The following is a 19099-nucleotide window of genomic DNA, read 5'->3' on the forward strand; positions in this document are numbered from 1 at the left end:
CCTTCTAACTTTTAAAGCACAGAATGAACAGTTGAAAATAGCTCACCAATTTCTTTGCAAATATTCTCAGGGATGTTATGATTGAAGAAAACTTATGCACCGTGATATTAGAACCATACAGAAGATGACAGTGTGCTACTGTGTGAGGTAAAGACTCAATACATTTGGTTTTAAGGAAAGATGAGTGCTGATGCATCATTTCTTTAAGAGTCCAAAATATATAGAGGACAAGAAAGGACTACATGGACCATAAAAGTCTCACATGCAACACAAATTTCTATTCAACAAATATAACTCAGCCTACTTCTTTCTACTTCCATGATTTACAGGCCAGATTTGCCTGCCACAACACCACAACCCTTACAGCTATTTTATACTAATACAAATATGGGTCTATTAAAAATGAGTGAACAGGAATCCTAAGAACACAGTAGCACTTGCCACTGACTCAGGTAGAAATTCAGTGTACCTGAGTTACCAGTCCTTTTGCAAAGTTTCTTCCTATACTACTTACTTTCAGTAAATACATTTAATACATAACAGATTTATTATGCCGTGATGATGATTTAGAGCTTTGAACTATTTCTGCTCTCAGGTGGCTGACAGGTACAAGTTTTTTCCTATTAAGACTGCTGTTATTCCGCCTATGCTTCACACAGTTAATCTTGCTACTCCTGCGTTATCCCTTATAACTCTCAAAACATTTCCTGGAATACTGAAAGTAGGTTAAACACAGGACACGTTTTCTGATGAGGGGCCAAACATCTCCAGAGCTGGCAGAGATTCAGACCTGCTCTGTGGCTCTTTTAATGCTTTCTTCCATTTTCTTATGAGACTGATTTTTTTTCCAAAGGGAACTAAAATACGGCTGCTTTTCTCTCTATGATAAGTATATTTAGGAGAAAGGTGGGGGTTTTGTGTTTTTTTTTAAAGAACGCTGGATCCCTTCAAACGTCTCAATAAAGGAAAAGAAGGTATGTCCAAAAGGACAGGAATCGGCTACTTAAAAGACCTTGGGAGTGATCTTCTCGTAGTTCTTAAAATTCACCCTAAAAAGACTTACAGGAACACTTTAAAATATACAAAATATGTAATTTTGCAAGCTACAACATTTGTATCCTGATACAGACAAAAATTTTCTGCAAGGTTTGCCATTAAAAACTTTTTCTTTTTCTTTTTCCATAGACCCAGCTATTCTTACAATGTTTTATCATACCATTTCTAACTTGATGTTTTCCTTCCCTTTATGCCTTTAGGTTGATTTAGAAACATTGATTGTGAACAGCTATCTGCAATAAAACAATCCATCTTCCTTGACCACACTGATCATCAAGTACCAACAAAGGAGCCCTGTTCCTTTGAACTCAAAGGTTACATTATAAAACTGTGCATTTTTCACTAGGCCAGTTGCTAGTTAAGCTTTCTTTCAAGATTTTACAGAAACCATTGTGATCTTTGGTGTTTTTATTTGTGGGCCAAGTACTGTTATCTTTCCTCATATTTCAGCCTGTGAGAGAATGCTGCCTTTATGAGCAATTAAAAAAATCTTCATGAATATCAGCTTGTAAAATCAATTTTAGCATGATGCTGATGAAGTTTGCACTTTTCAACAGCTGCGAAGGTGGCTTCAAGGGTGAATGGTGATTTCATATTTAAAAACCAAACCAAGACAGATAAATAGCATAAAATGCTGAATTTAAAAAAAAGCAACTCAAAACCCCAAGCAAATTACTACTCAGAGACAATCCATACACCACCATTTAAGACGAAGATACATTTATTTACTTACCTTGTGGTCATGCGCAGTTTGGATTAACTTGAATGCTGATCATATGAGGAAACTTGAAAACCAAGAAAAAGCAGACAGACAATCCAAGTCATTAAAGGCATGATGTGTATTGCACACAGACAGCAGAATACCACAAACATATTGATCTAAAAAATTTCTGTATAGGTAGAGTGACCTGAATATGCCGAAATTTAAAATGCAGACATGCCAATATAAATGAGTAAAATAAGAGGCATTTGGTAGTCTAGGCCGATAACACCTATGAAAACTTTCATGCACTTGTATGAGTTACATTGTAACTTGGCTGTAGTACAAGATGGCAAGGTTAGAATGAAATTTTTCTTCTATTTTGCATGTAAAAGTGGGCTGAATCATACCGTGTTTCAATAAATACAAAATAAAGTGTATTAGATAGTAGTTATGGTATCAGTCTCTCTGATAAGAGAAAACTAAGAACTTGACATTAATCTTCTAATAAACATTATGGCATTTGTAGTTTTGGCCAGTATTTTAGAAGTGAAATGGATAATGAATACCTAAATACTATAAAAAAACTTCTGCAGAATGGCTTTTTTGAGAGTCAGCTTACACTACACTTGTTGTATCAATATCAATCATCCCAAACTTTAGAAGATTTCTTCTTCATGTAAAGCAGAAGCAGCATATATTCAATTTGATGAATTTGTCCATAATTGGCAGCTCTGTATTTTTTTAATCCATTATGCCCCATGTAGAAATTCAGCACACAGTTATATTCACTCTTTAAATTCTGTTTGTGGATCAAAGGGCTTATAGCTATGAGGAAATTAAAGAGTAACAGACAAATTGGTCACACCCTATGGGCTTCACACTTGGTTTCAGATACATTAATAACCAGGGTAACATCCAGATTTTTGTTGGGCACGATAGCTACACGGCCATATACCTGTAAAAGATTTTTGGCAATATCATTTGGGTAAATTTCATTTCTCAGGGGAAAAATTTCTAACTTAATTCAAATATTAAATGATCATTAATTTTACTACTACATAGAAAATTCAAGGCATCTGTAATCTAAAGCATCTCTTTGTAGATAATGTTTTTCATATAATTAGATCAATATATCCTGCATTCTTGGGTGAGGTTACCAGCTGAGATGACCCAAGCTTACTTTCTGTGTCACTAAAAGGAACTAGACAAAGAAAGCTCTATTACCCAATAAAGGGACAAATCTTGTTCAATTCGTTCTAAGTGTGATCTATTATATAAAACACATAAAATGTCACTATGACTTTCTCACAAAACAAGGAGTGCGTCACTTTATATTTGTAGTGATCAATGCAGTACTTTTTGAAGCATGAACTTATTATTAGGCATCCATAGCCATATTTAAGATATTAACTGCTTGTACGTCACTAAGGGTGATGGCAAGATGGTGAGTGTTAACTAAGACAATAACAATTACTTGAGCAAATATTTTTTCTCTTATATATAAATCAGATATACCCTAGAAAATTACAACTCCATTAAGTCTTTGTCATTAGAATAATTTTTGAATGGAATGATTGTTCAGGTTTGTAAACCAGAGTTCACTCAAGGCAGCAAAAAGGAAGGGATACGAATGACAGCTCCATATTGCCTGCAGCCATCCGGTGGTGTGCCTGTACTGAAGGAAAGGAAAGGTAAAGTAGCGAAGTGAATTATCATGTACAGGCATCTGGAGAAAATGCCACAGCTGTTGACTGAGACAGCTACTTGTGGGAAAACTGACATGATTGCTCAGGTCAGAAAGTAACAGGAAAAAATAAGGATGCTTCACATTTCAAGTAATCGCTGAACATTTAGGGATTACTAGAAATAAAGTGTTTACTACAATGCTAAGTGAATTTTGTGATGATAACACCCCTATCCATTTAATGACAACACTGCGTTTCAGGACATGATTTGAAACATCCATCGAAAGTAAGGTACAGACTGTTTTCTTCCGCACAAACTCAGCTTGCAGTTAGCCATATCTGAATTCCACCCAAGGAATTCATTAGGCTGTATGGATTTATTGATACAAGAGCCTGATCTAATTTGCATGTGTAAATTAGCAGGAAGAACATTTCCCATTACTTAGCTATATGGCTGGAATGACTGTTTACTTAATTTCCTCCTGCACAGCTCTGGTTTTTGCAAGATGCATTTGCAACCAAGGATGTCATCTCAGATTCAGTTACATGTTGCATATGCTTTATAAAAAAGTAAAGCAGTACAAACTTAAATGTCTGGGAATTACAATTTGCTACTCGTCATAAGGCACTCAAAACAGAATGCATCGATTGTTTAGAGCACTCGAGTTTTTCCTACATAGAAGTACTAGAAAAAGCTTACCTGAATCTTAAATTTCTCTTCAGAAGAAAGTGTTTTCTGTCATCTTGGATACAATTTTCTTAGAATTACCCTATAAACATCTTAGTTTCTGTACTTTACTTTTGTGTGAGGTGGGCAACAAAACTTGCTTGAATGTGAGATAATACATCTGTTTTACTAGCATTTTTGTATAAGGAAATGGACATTTGGATGCTTTTTCAATTCAAAGTGAATGGGGTGAATCAAGAAACAGGGTCCAAATGAAATTCTATAATCTTATACCGCATCCTTTTATCAACTGCAGAGGATCAGGTAGTTGAACAAATCCAGTTATACTACTGGTTTCCTTTCAGAACTCCAGAAAGGAGAAAACAAGGGAAGCCCATCACCTGAGGATTCATGATCAGTCATCTTTCTTATCCTTTTGTTCACTAGAGGATTTAAAACCCTTTTAAGAGCCCAGGCACTCCCATCCTCCCAAAATGGAGATGACAAAGAATATACAAATTCAGTGTAGTTGGTTTCCAGTACTGTGCAGTGGGAGCTGAACGGAGGAGCGTGTCCTGCTCCAAAGGGTCTGCTCCTTCAAAAAGTGTGACAAGGTAAAGTAGGGCAACAAGCTTCCATTGGAAATTAACTTCCAAGAAGTGACTCAGTTATTTATTCTGAGACGTGTAACTGGGAAACTTTTATTTACTGGTTAGCAACTTGGAAAAGGATAAATAAGAAAGTGATATAATTCTAAGGCTATGACCTTATATTTTAGCTCACTGGAAAGCTGTTGTGAAAACAATTTAAATGACTGAAAACACTGTGGCAACTTACTGATCTGTCCAAAACCCAGCAAGGTCACAGCTGCTCTGAAGTGGAAATTGAACAGTATTCTTATTTTTTTGCTGTACTAGGAAGCAATTCTTGGAATGCTTCATTTTCTTTTAAGTAAAGTTTGCTAGGTAGCTATAACAGAGAAGAAACACTCACAGAAGATAAAGCTCCCACAGCAGAAGAAGTATTATAACCCCTTCTACAGGCAGTAGTGCATCAGAGGACCCGTATCAAATCGATGTGTCAAATCAAAAGTTTATGGCAGCATGAACAACACTCATGACACCAAATTCAGGTGGTTTGCATTTAGGAATTAAAAATGAAATAGCTGTGTTATTTAGAACCATGGTATGCAATGCCATGCAAAAACACCTTGTTGGCAGAAGACTGGAAGGTGACCAGAAAGACTAATTTTTAAGCTTCTGGAAAATTTCTCCCAAGTTACCAACCAATAATTCTGAAATCTGCTCCAGGGTAATTGTTGGAAACGATAAAAAAACCAGAATTAGCAAAGCCACAATAAATAGGATCTATTACAGAAGAATCCACACAGCTTATATAAAGGCAAGGCATGTATCAAAAATACTTTGTAAACATTTATAGTCAATAATAACAGAATCAATAAGAATATGGATAGAGAGACCGCGTTAATACAGCATACATGGATTTCCAAAAGGCCTTCTACAAGAACCTTTTTAAAAGGTTTTCAAATAGGCTGAGCAGTCATGAGAAGGAAGGTCCTCACATGAATAAAATAGCTGATTAAAAAGAAAGATATTGAAGGTTAGTGTAAAAGTCATTTCTCTCTCTGAAGAGAGATACTCAGCAGAGTCTTACAGGATTTATTAGAGACCCTGGTGTTCAGCATGTTTTTAAGTTATCTGAAAAAAGGAGTGAAGAGTGTGATGACAAACTTTCAGGATGCTACTGTTATTCATGGCGGTAAAGATAGGAATTGACTGTGAAGAACTGCAGAAAAACCTTGCAACCAAGCAACTGAGTGAGATAATGGCAGATGAAATTCAGGAAGGACAGCTGTAAAATGATGCACAAGGGAAAAAATAATTTTACCTACACAGTGATAAGCCAACCACTAATACGTAGGAACAGGATGTTAAGGTCACTGTAGATAGTGCTGTGAAAACATAAATCCAATACCCGGGAGTGTGAAAACAGAGAAGTGAACATTAGCAATTACTAAGAAAGGAACAGAAAAGCAAACAAAAATGTCATTATCTCATTGTGCAAATCCACCGTACTGTTGCATCTTTAAAACTGTATGCAGCTTTGGTCCTCCCTTGCAGTGAGAATAATTCAGGATATAGAATGGCTCCCATGAAAGCACCCACTGGCTACACTAGCTCTTCCTAAACTTCAAGCAAAAATGGTTGTTTATTAACAGCTCTACTTACACTGCTGCTGTAAAACAGAGGAAAAAATGGAAATTTTAGAACATCTTAAAGTTTTTTGGATGGCTGTTTGCCGCAGTGTGGAGTCTTCCGATTTTGATAAGGAAAAAAAAGAACCTTTTAAGCCTAAGGATTTAATGTGTAAAACTTGTATGTGGATTTCATAATTGGCAACAAACAAGGGAGAACTACTGTGAGTAACGAGTGTATTTCACTAAAGAGATATTGAAAAAAAGCCAAACCAACCACTCTGTATAATTTTTTTTCCTGTAGTTAAAACAACAGCATATTGAACTTATGGGAAATCTCATTTAGAAATTACTCGTAATCTAACATTTTATTTCTCTCTTAGCTTGTATTGGTTAACCTTTGAAGCTGGAGGAGAAATTATTCTTTTGGCCTGCAGGGAATGACTATAAAAAACTTAAGTAGGAAATCACAAGACCAAAAATCAGGAACTACTTGGATTTAGTACTGCTGGGAATGAATCAATACAGTATGGCAGTACAAAGGTATTCAATCTCAAGAAACCAAATTTTAGGGAATTAACAAACTTAGCAATCAGCTTGCAATGGGAATTTTTTTTTTTTTTTAAAGGAACCAGTAAACTGGAACAGAACAATGCATGTTACAATGTAATCCCATTTACAGTGGTGTCACTCAGGAGCAGAAGTAACTGTCTTGTACTGGAAAATATGTTATTGAAGAAGAAATTACACAAAGAGTAAGCAAATTATATGGGAAAGTCAGACCTAAAGGCTTTAAAATCACAGCAGGAAAGGTACAATCATCTATCTGGTCCTTTAGAGAAAAGAACAAAAATCTTAATTCCAGGGAAAAGGATTATGCCTGTACCACTTGAGGATTTGGAGTTTAAATGAATACTGCACAACATTTTCATTCTTGTCCCACTGGCCTTCGTTGGCCCGGTTAAGCTCAATGCACAGAGCAAAGATGATTCTTCAGCATTGTTGCCAGGAGTATAGACTTATTTGAATAACATTAGCCCCCAGGAGTAAATTAAATTCATTTTCCCCCCAAATTGTACTACATATTTGCACATAATTATTTGTACATAGTACATAATTGTACTAATGCTGGCAGCTGAGCTACTGTGAATTATTTCTATCTGAAAAATTAAGCTGAAACTTCAGTGCTTTGTGAAAGGTTGCAAAGCTTTTTTAAGTCCAAGAGGAAACTTATATTAATAATAGTAGTCTTTAGAAGCCAGCATTGATAATTCAAACGTGGAGGAGACTGACAGGGACAAAAAAGCACAATGTAGCGATCTGGAAAGAAGTATTACTAATTTCCACCAAGTGGGGCATATCTACAAACTGCAATTTTTCCAGTGCTTTTAGTTCTACATTTGATCTCGCACAACACAGAAACACTGCCTACAAATATTTTGTATATGTGAACAAAGAAATCTTCAGGTCTCTGTGGCTTCTAGGAAATCACATTTTGACACAGCACAAAAGGAAGATTTTAAAAACTATGCAGGAGGCACTTAGCATATCACAGAGAAAGGATTTAAGTCCTTAGGTAACCATGTTGTTGGTATCATTGAGGAAGGCTGGATTTGCTTATGAGAGGAGAGAAGGCGGTTTGTTCTGTATGAGTTTGTTATCATAGCAGGGTTACAAGCTTCTACCAGTTACCAGTCAGACCCAAAAAGGTTTTTTACCTCCTTCTGATGCTCAGCATGCCTTCTGGGCTTCTATTCTCAGTGCCTCTGAAGTATCAGATGTATTCTTCATGTAAGTCCCACGACAAATGGAGAAGTATTTAGGCACTCCTAATGGCAGTATTAAAATCTCTCCTGTGTTAGATTTGCATTCCTTGGTCCTGACTAAATCAGCTGCTGACATTGGGATCAGGAGGAAAACCTCCTTTCTGGTTCCCCTCTCTTCCCTGACTCAGACAGGTCATGGGCTGATTTTTTTTGTTTTGTTTGTTTTGATTTGTGGTATAGGACACTAATACCCTTGATCTTTTCTGTTCTGATCTTGTGGTATATTGCAGTCATGCCTTTTGTTTTTTTCTCCCAAGTTTCATATTTTGTGTGTTTTTGAAGAATGTGCTGTGGCCAGGGCTGGGGGAAAGTAATGAAGACAAGATGTTCTGGGGCTCTCACAGACTAGCAATTTGTTGCATGGTTGCCTGCATTTGGATTAACAGCTTCAGGTCTTTCCATTATTTTATTCTCCTATTTTCCTTGCAATAAAACAACATCAGATATTATCATGCCACATCCCACAAGTATCAACCACAAAATGATTATGAGGTCCTTGTTATCACAAGTTGACCTCCCTTTAAGCAAAAGAAACGTTCGCCTCTCAATGTCCTACTTAAGGAAAACGTACCCAAGGAAGTTGGCTAACATAACTTTTGAGAAAAAAGAAACATTGCATTGTAAATATTAGTTCATTGAAGTATGTTAGATAGTAACTACAGTATGCAGCCTACAGTTGGGGGAAATAGAGTATAACATGAATAAGGAAACAGTAGGGAAAGAGAAAAGAAAAGAACTCTTAAACACACAGGAAAATGGTGTTAAGGACCACTTAAACTGATTTTCTGAAATCAACAGAGACCTTCCTCCTGAGGAATATTGTTCAGTCACAGACTAACATAACCTAACTTTTTGCTATGCCAATTATCTCTTCTTTCCATTCTGTCTTTCCGTTGCTTTTCCACACATGCATCCCAGGAGTAGCAACTTGTGTCATGTGAACAAAGCACTGCTGAGGATCCTGAGAAAATGAGAATTCTTCTTCCTTTTAACCTAAACAGCTACTTGTTTATGAAATAAAGTATGAAGATATATTACAGAGGTACCCTATAGTTCAAGAAAACAAACTAAAATTGTTTTAATAAAAGCAAATAGATACAGTAGCAATCTGTTATAGAAAGACCTAATAAATTGAAATCCATGTATAATAGTGTTTCTTCAATAAGACATTACAGTAACAAAAGTAATAAATAAGCTGAGGAAAACTAAAGATTTAAATCAACATGAGAACAGAGTAAAGACACTATGAAAAAGGTGAAAAGGAAACAAAACATCACTCAACTAACTGAAGTTTAACGTTTTAAGCTTCAACAGTCAATGTCACCTTTAGTCCACTAATCAAATATATATATATACATAGAAGCACTGTAGTAAATTATACATATATTTTTCATTGACCTACTTCTGTTCCAACTCATTAAAACGACCACTTTCCCCTCTAGTCCCCTCTGGCTAGGTGTAATAGTGTCTCTGCCTTCTGGCTAGGTGATAATTAAATCCACTAAATAAGTGGCAAGTAGGTGGGAAAGAAACTATTTATGCTTATTCAAAAGGGAGTGGCTCAATTAACACTTTGTTTAGGAACCTGGCTTTTAAATTTTATTATAACTTGAAAGTAATTCTGAACTCTCAGTTCCCCCCATCTGTACCCTAGTTGGTTTGGTTCTTCCTTTCAGGTCATACGTCTCAAACAGGAACCTGTACTCAGAAACAGGAAAGTCAAACAGACAGAAGCTCAAAGCAAAGATCTGAATAAAGGTCAATTAATACGCAAAGAAGAAGACTGATTTAATGGCTAAAAAAAAAGAGAAACAAGAAAAAATAGGGGTGGCATTTCAGTTCTGAGCCTGCATCTGGCTCAACAGGAGATCTTGGACAAATCAAAACACATGCCTCTGTTTACCCGTTCCTGAAGTAAGGGCAATTGTCTTATCCTTGGATAAAAATGCCTACAATTTGATCCAAAGCTGAGCATCCTTTGATTGATCTGGTTTGATTCAGACCTAAAGAAAATCTCTAGTCATGATACTAAAATACCTTGGATAAAAAAGATGCAAATACCTGCAAAGGCTCCCAGTCACCAGTGTCTGTATCCAGGTACCTGGGAGTATTAATAAGGATGGAAATACAAATTCTATTGATATGACCCTACCTAGTATGATGCACTGTGAGCATTTGAGGTTGTTCTGCAGTATAGTAAAAGTTTTACAGGTGATAGCTCTGAACCTTATATAGACTGCAATCCGTTCATCGTTTAGTCTTTATTGGTTTTCCACAGCTACTAGCCTGAAAGCTGGGTTCAGAATTGCTGAATCATTTTACAGATCTCAGTGGTTAAGAGAAGGTGGAAATAAGGAATAATACAGAATGCATGCTTGTGGGTAAAACGTCTTCTGTGTTTCTGTAAATCAAGGACAGAGAAGACCATGGCAGAATGCTCTCTGCGATTGTTCTTAACATACTTGGTGACAGCAGGTTGAAGTCTGGTGCAACGTAACACTGCTTTGGCCCACCCGCAATGGAAATAAACTGATGAAATAGGATTTTATGACTAAAATTGTTCTTACTGCTCTCTCTTACCCTTGGAATAATTCCAGAAAATCTTGTAGGCAGATTGTTTTGTAAGCACTGTATTCTTTTTGTAGTTTTCACTCGGTTTGTACTACTCTCGTCTCTCTACTTTATAAAATTAATGTGGCTCGAGAGACGATGACTAGACTTTTATGATGACAGAATATGACACAATACCTTAATGAGGCAGTAATGTACAATTGCATCTAGCTACGTAAGTTATGCACAAACCTCTGGAAACAGCAGTGTGTATTGTATGCATATTATATACATACATCTCCACAAAATTTATATGCAAGTGGGTTTCATCAGAGATGCAACATGACAGATTTTGAGATTATATTGCCAGACAAGGCTAAACGCTTCATTAATAAGGTACCATCATCATATTTCTTGCTAGTACTGGAGTTTTGTTTTGGATCTAAACTGAATTTTACAGGCATCCACTGGGATTGCCAGGGCATAAAGGTACACAGGAAGACTTGAGACCAGGCTTAAGAGTTTGTCATTTTGTTTTTAAGTGTGGTCTTCCTCCTCCCAAAAGCATAGCTTTCTAAAAAAGATACAGGCCCCAATTGTGTGAAGGAGATAAGTGCGCATTTCACTTTAAAGTGCATAAAAAACCCCACTGAATTAAATATTCTGTATACAAGAGGGGAAAAACCCCAGGTTTCTGTACAAAAGATAAAGTAATTAAATTAAAAATAAAATTCAGTTTCTAGGAGCATCGTCAGGGATTTGCATGCATTACCACTGAACAAGTACAGAAACACAAAGGCAGAAATGGAGGTTTATTGGTCTAGTCTGTTCTGGTCTCATCCGAGCAACAATAAATTACTCTGCTACTGATAAGAAGCAGGTATTAACCAAAGAGCTATGCAGTTGTTTAGACCCTTAAATTATTCTGACCTGACAACTTCAAAAGAACACAAACAGCAAAGAATTATTATTCAAATCATAGTCATTAGAATTTACAGGGAACAGCCCAATATTTCCATGAAAAACACTGAAAATATGGATAGCATGCAATTTTTAATCTCCTTAGGTTCATTTCTTCTGCTGAAGTTGTTGAATGACAGACAATACAAAAGTGGATAAAATCTTTTCAAGAATATATCTATTCTAAGTTGCAATGGTTGTAGCTAATCCTCCCATGAGTAAGACTAAAGATCCAAGACTGTTAATACAAACATAAAATTTCAGAAGTCCTAATGGCATTTTTCATAAAGGAGCTTTTCTAGTCAGCAAAAGTTTTCAAAAATCCTTTTCTTCCCCTTGCTCTCCTCAGTCAGAGAGAGTTTACCAGATGGTATGGGGAAACAAAAAAACAAAACAAAACAAAAAACCAAAAAGAAAGAAGAATAAGGGAGAGAGGGAGAGCGAAAAAGCAAGTGAGATTTTTCTGCTCTTTGCTTGCCATTTGGAAACCAAAGTCTCTAGCTAAATTCCAGTAGTTTGGAAAGCCGAATGTAGCTAATCGAACTTCAGTCTGAATTGCCCTTTCCCCCAAGCGCTGCTCAGATTCCCAGTCTATCTCAGGTCAAACTTTTCTTTACTCCAGTGCTTTGAACAGTAAGTCCCACCTGCTGTCAGGGATGCATTCTGACCAGAAGCTCAGAGTCCCACAAAACTGTCAAAAAGTCCCAATAAGACATATTCTGAAACTGAATTTCTAACAAATAGTGCATTTCTTCTTCATAAGGGTAAATATAAACTTGTTCCTAGCTGTATTATCTCATGCAGGGCAAATAAAGAATTACTATAGAAATGAACAATAGTTTCATTTCCCCGCATCCACCCATTTAGAGAGCTGAAAGCATCTCTCTCATCTGCAGCACAGTTCTGATTCTGCCACATAGAAATGACCGAGTGACTTTCACACAATGTTCACATCATTATTAAGAATGAATTGCAATAACTTTTGAACTCCATCACATTCCAATGCCTCGGCATTTATTACAGTATTTTTTACATAAGGACAAACTAATACATATCTAGCAGCAACATCTAGTAATTATAAGGTCTGTGGCTATGATGTCAAGACTTCATACTATCATTATTAGGGAGAAAATTTCATATGGTAAATTTGCACGTCACATTTTGTAGCACTTGTCATTTTTTCTTGCTTACTCATTGACATATTGCAACTCTTTGCAACTTTCATCTGTTTACACATTGTCACTGTCTAGGACATCTTGATTCTTGAGAATTTATTTCTAGGTGTGATATGGCTAAAAGATCTGTAACGCACTTCAGCTTTACCATTGCTTTCTCCAAAGAATGATGGGTCAAATTTCTAATAGAGTGGGCACAGATTGTTGTTTTGAATTACAAAAATGAAAGGGCAGCCAGTATGAAGAGCGTGATTTCTTTCACAGATGTGGCAGTAATTTTTAATCAAATGTTATAGCACCATTTTCAGACCAGTGAATAGGGCTGGAAGAAGTCTCTGACCCAATAAAGCTTATCTGTATTAACAGAAAGTAACATGTCAGTGGACTACTGCATTTCCTTAACTATTAGTTCTTGCAGTTCTTCAGATATTATCTGAAAATTAAAAAGCAAGACATTTTTCAGGTTTTGGTACACTTCATGTAATTTTAAATACAGCAAAGTACTCTAATTTAGACTACAGATCTTTTGATAACACTTCTCAGCATCACATTCACTAGTGTTAAAAAAAACAACAAAAAATGTTTATAGACTATAGTAATTACTACTAGGAAGTTTGCTACTCCTCTTTTGGCCCATTTTAATCAGAGGATCATTAATTATATCTGAATTAGTTTTATCACCTGAACCACAACACTCCATCTTTGACCTGATATCCAGCATATTAAAAGTCTGTAGAGCTATCTTAAATACTTTTAAAATTATGAATATTGGGCAGATAGATAATTTTTATTCCAGCTACGTTGAGTCCCTTGACATCCCCACTTAGAGATTATACTGCCTTATCCATTTTACTATTCAAGAATTCCACTGTCTTGCTCCAGTTGTTTGTCTCTGCTTTCTTCCAAGCCCAACCTCTTTCTAGTTTTCTAGTGTTTCCTTATAAGCTTGATTACCCTCTCTCATCTGCTCACCCAAATAATTGCTTCATTAGGGGTTCTGACCTGGTTCGTCTGTGCTGTGCAGCAGAGAGAATTCAAGCCTTTGCAGGAGCTGTATCCTGGGTGTGAAGCTATTTGAGCAGGACATGGGAAGAATATACCAGTAACACCTAACATCTACTCCCCCATTTTTTTCACAGGAGGCTTTTCCTCACAGAATCTCAGGAGTACTCAGAAATGTGGGAATGCTGATAGAGTGAGAATTTCACCTGCTTTCTGTTTAGGTTAACCAAGAATTAAGAGATACAGTTAAAAGTCTGAGAAAATATGATGGAAGTTTCTCTTTTAAATCAAGTCTTAAAAGAGCATCTAGAAAAAACCATCAGTTTCAGAGACATACAGAATCGTTAAGGTTTACTTTGTGCTCAGCAATTTGCTCATCTAATCTAATATGCCCACAACAGCTAAATATTTTAGATTGCCCAATATAAAATGTGCGAGTATGAAGCACGTAGGTATCCTGTGCAGTCCATAGCTCTTTGGTGTTAGTGTGTAGGATGCTATATTCTTGAAGATATGCCTGTAGTATTGATTCCTATCAATCTTCATAGCATAAAGTTTTCCCCTTGTTTTTGTGTGATGTGCAGAGTTGTTGCCACCTCTATAAAAATAAACCTGCATTCTACAGTCTAGCATAAAACAGGATTAAGAAACAGTAGGAAACTATTGTTCTCAGTAGGTCATTCTCAAGACAAGTTGTTAACAAATAGAGAAAACACATGACACAGGCTTCTTCAAATCTGTAAACTATTATTTACTTCATCTAGCTATCTACCGTCCTTATGTGTGGAAATAATTATGGTCTACTGCCATGAGACATACTTTTCAGATCAGAGACTAATCTCAATTTTCAACATCTTGTTGTTAAAGAATTTAAACAATTTCAAGATGCATGTAGTCAATCTGGCATTTTATATAGGAGCCAAGATTTTGATAAAATTTTAAAAACCCCCAACAATTTTAAGTTGATGTTTAAATCAATGCCATTGGAAAAAGTGAAAACAGTGTGTAATTGCTACAATTTTTTGCAGCACGTTCAAAGCATATGTTATCCCTATCTGAATTGAGAAATTAAGGAGTCCTACAGTTGCAAAGACTTGGAATGAATTGATAGTGGTGATTAAACAAGAAAATACTTCTGGAACTTCGCTCTGTATTTTTGTACATGTTTTAGGAGTAAGTAAAAAAATCAGAAGGAAATAAAACAAAATAACAAATAAAGACTGATGTATTATTCTGTCAGTAAGGCATGGAAATAACATGGTTATGAGAGTAGACTCTTAGCTTCCTTTACAAAGGAAAGTTCAAAGAAATTTTACGGAAGACAGTTACACAAAAACCTGCAGGGTGAAAACTAGCCTGAGGCTAAACTGTGTAAATCACTGGAAGATGACTTCCAAATACTAATAAATATTTAAAGCAAAGCTTTGCAACAATTTTTACTGATTCACTTAAATCAGTTAAAAGCACTCCTTTTTTCCTCCTTTAGGGAAGCTAATCAATATGTAGTGAATTCACACTTACATAGTGATTCTCAAAAAACGTTGATTTATTTCCATGTATAGAAAATGAGATAGCATTATAAGATTTAAAGTCTGGTTACTAGTAGAATAAGATAATATTATATAACTAATTGAATTGAAATTAATTGAATTAGGTATTTTCATGAAATATTTGAAGAGTGTAAAAGTAAATTCCCTATTAGACATGTACAAAACTGTTGCTTTTTTCTCTCAACCAATGAACTGATGTTATTCTATTTCTGATGGTTCTGTTAAGAATAATCTTTGGGGACATCTTTCTTCTTGTTGAAGAAGAATTAAATGAAAGGATTTACCTGGATGTGATCTTTATGAAGCATACCGTGCAGTTTTGGTTATTTTTGTCAGCCAGGCTACAAACAGAGTGATCGAGCAGGTACTGAAGCACGTAGTTCTGCTCCTTTTACAACTAATCTTTTTCCAATAATCTCTGAAAGAATTTTCTTCATTTATCCTGGCTTTGGTACCCAGAGCCCAAGCAGGATACCTACACAAATACCACTGATGTACTGTGAAGGATAAAGCTGCAGTTTCTTTATCTACTTTTTATCATTTGTCATATTAGAAGCATTTTCCTTTGTCTCTGTAGCAGGCACCAGTTCCAGCTAAGATCCAGTACCATACCACTACTGCAGTCAACGGAATGTTGTAGGCAATTGGATACAAACATTGCTGAGAGGAGTTACAGATAAGGGTGTAATTTTGTTAGCTAAACAAGGTACGAGGTATAAGAACATATGTGAATGTTAGTATTCCCTGTACAGATTAGACCTTGTTTATAGAAAGACTGTACCGCTTTAAATTAAATTGTTAGACAACATGAACATGTGATGAGCCTAGCTTCACACTATACTGGGTATGGCACAGAACAAAGAAAATTATTTCCTCAGTGAGCTTACAATGTAAATTTTCATCACAGTTTCCTTTCAAAAAACTCTTAGTTTAATCCAATTCCTTAAAATCAGCAAAACGGTAGCCATTTGAAAAATGCATGGAGTAGTGAGAGGTTTAAAACCCACCCCATTAAAATATACATCCCCTCCATCAGACACCCAACTGAACAGGTTCGTACTGTATATGCACCAGGGCTGAAGTAGTATTCAGGAAGAAACAAACTAGATCACAGTATTTTTGAGGCTGGGAATGTGAAATGGAGTTGGCATTCATGTTCATTTGTATTTTAGAACAGGGTTACCATGATTAGGAGTAACCACATGCATCTGAAACACATAGAAATGGTCCTAAATGTGTCCAACATGTATGTTTGCATATTGGAAAAAAGTACCAAATAAACATAGACATTTTTGAAGAAGCACTCAGAAAGATAAACAATCCTTACAGCATTTTGTCTCATAAAAGCCTTCTTCAACTCTTTCAGCTGTTTCACAAAGCTCATTTCTTAGTTAGTCTCCCCTGCCCTCTCTAGAGCTAACCCCTCCCCACCCACCACAAAACCCAGTAATCATCAGTTCGAAGAGATTAGAAATACTTTTCTAAAACTCCGGTTCTGGAAACTAATTTTTTTCTTTCACACTCTGCTAACCTCATCCAGTAACAAATGGAAACAACTCAACCTACAATATTCTCACCCAATAGAAGGTTTTAAAAGCAGCAAATACTATACAAAAAAATTGAAAAGAGGAAGTAGACAAGAGCTAAACAAACAATTCCAGTGTTGGGCCACCTTTATATTATGCAGAGTATATAATTGAGAGCTCAGTCTGGCTGTTAAGATAAGCTCTTTTTCAAAGCTACGTTCTGATTATCCAATTGGACCTTTTTAGATTGTCAGAGTTGCATACCAATTTCCAAAAATGAATGGCTGAGTTGCAGTCCATTTATTAAACACACAAAAATCCTCCTTTGCCTACTGCACTGGATAAGGGAAGAAATGCTTTTGTCTGGAGGATAAAAATAACAAGAAAATGAAGGGAAAGTTTTGTGGGAAGTCTGAAAGGCAAAGATGGAAGGAAAAAGTGTCAGTTTGAAAATTGCCTCCTTGTAGAATCTCTGTGGTCAGATTCAGGTAACAACACTTCTAGCACAGCCATAAACAGGATGCTTTTCAAGAGTAGAAATACCTGACCGCCCCCCCCCTCGCCAAATCTGTTTAAAAATGGCCAGAGATTTTCAGGGTTATTGATGTGGCAGGAAGGGTAGTCTAGTGGTAGTTCAAACTTAGAGAAGAATCTACTCTTTCATCAATTTACAATTTCAATAAGAAATATCATTCTTGATAGACAGACACAGCATACTAATTACCATATAATTTTACAGTTTTATACATATCATTGACTTTAAATGACACGTACATTTATTTAATTTGCCTTTAATCAGAACTTCCCTAGGAGATGTATTTGCATACTAAAGGTATAATTCTCAAGCAGTTAGAGGCCTGAAATCTTGCGTGTCACCGAGCTGTGTCTCAATTCCTTGTTAACGAGATTGCATAGTTGAAAAGAGACGACACCTCTCTTTAGAAGGTTATTGTAAGACCTATGGTATATCAAATACATTGGCAGAGGAAGAGACAAAATTTTATAATGTAAATAATTTCTTAAAATGCTCAGAAAAGTAATTTTTCTAGCCATTAGTTCTTCTAGTGTATAAATTTAAGGGATAACACTACCCAGAAACGTGTATCAGAGTCGAAGCAAGTCAGTACTGAATCCTGGGTTGAAAATGTGCAGCCAAAATTTTTTCTGTTTAATTCCCAGTTCTCTAACAGCAAATACCACTGCACAAGTCTAAAGTTGCTTTATTTTTACATTTGGATATCTTCTAAGGCAATAAAAATAAAGCTTCTGGCAATTCATGTCATGTTAAACATATCGTTCCTTAAGTGCTGTATATTTCAAATGAAGATTCTGCCATGATACTCAGAATATACCATTCAATATTGTTTAACACTTGGGCTTCTTAAGCAGTGCTTAAACATCTTTAAAAAAAATTCAGGTAACATGACTATTTTTCCTGTGTCCTAACAGTGAAAAAGGCTTAATATTGATATTCACAGACTTTGCCATATCATTTTTACATCATTGTTCTGTTTTGCAAAATGAACTTTTGAGCATCATTATATTGTAACAAAGACCAGCAACTTCTACACTGGCAAAAAATTTTATAATAATAACTTTAGAATTAGAACTGTGAAACTATTATACATTCCTAAATTTCCTTGTGAGGAAATTTGTCGTACATTCAAATGAAATATTTTAATATGGAATTGTACATTAATATTTCATTGTATATATATGCATTTTGTGATTAACTAATAAATAACATAGAATGGCTTACAGCATTTTGAACTGGAAATTAAAAAGTGCTGTAATGAATATTGTTTGCAGAAAGGGCTCAGTATAAGAAAAATAATACAATAAATACTGTTAAATAGCGTCTCTTTCAGAGTTCTCATATTCAAAGCAGTACCAGGTAATTAAAGGCTGTTAGTTTTTGTCTTCACCCACAAGTAACTGCACACACAAACTGGGTTCTTAAGAAATGACACCAAGAGTTGATAAACTCTCTGCTGTAGAATTGATACCATTAAAGTGTAGTGAAATGGGTTGCCATTTAGGCTGAGCTTTATATGTCATTAAGAGCAGCAGCAATTTGGATTGCTTTCAGAGGCTTACCTCAAAGCTCAGCTTAGACCTAATAAAAGGCTTTGGATCAAGAATCCGCTTTTTGTTTTTGCAGAGCCAGACTAGCCTAACTTCAGA

General features: G+C 35.8%; 1 protein-coding gene across 1 annotated transcript in view; it reads right to left on the reverse strand.

Annotated features, from left to right (window-relative positions):
* LOC115345977 (bifunctional heparan sulfate N-deacetylase/N-sulfotransferase 3) overlaps positions 1-1824 on the reverse strand; it is a 336206-nt gene extending 334382 nt beyond the window's left edge. The window contains exon 1 of the mRNA XM_030025568.1: positions 1790-1824. The gene's annotated coding sequence lies outside the window, so the exon portion shown is untranslated. The remainder of the gene's footprint in view (positions 1-1789) is intronic.
* Between the last annotated feature and the right edge of the window lie 17275 nt (positions 1825-19099).

This window comes from Aquila chrysaetos, chromosome 1 (genome assembly GCF_900496995.4).
Source record: "Aquila chrysaetos chrysaetos chromosome 1, bAquChr1.4, whole genome shotgun sequence".
In the NCBI taxonomy this organism is placed as follows: domain Eukaryota; kingdom Metazoa; phylum Chordata; class Aves; order Accipitriformes; family Accipitridae; genus Aquila; species Aquila chrysaetos.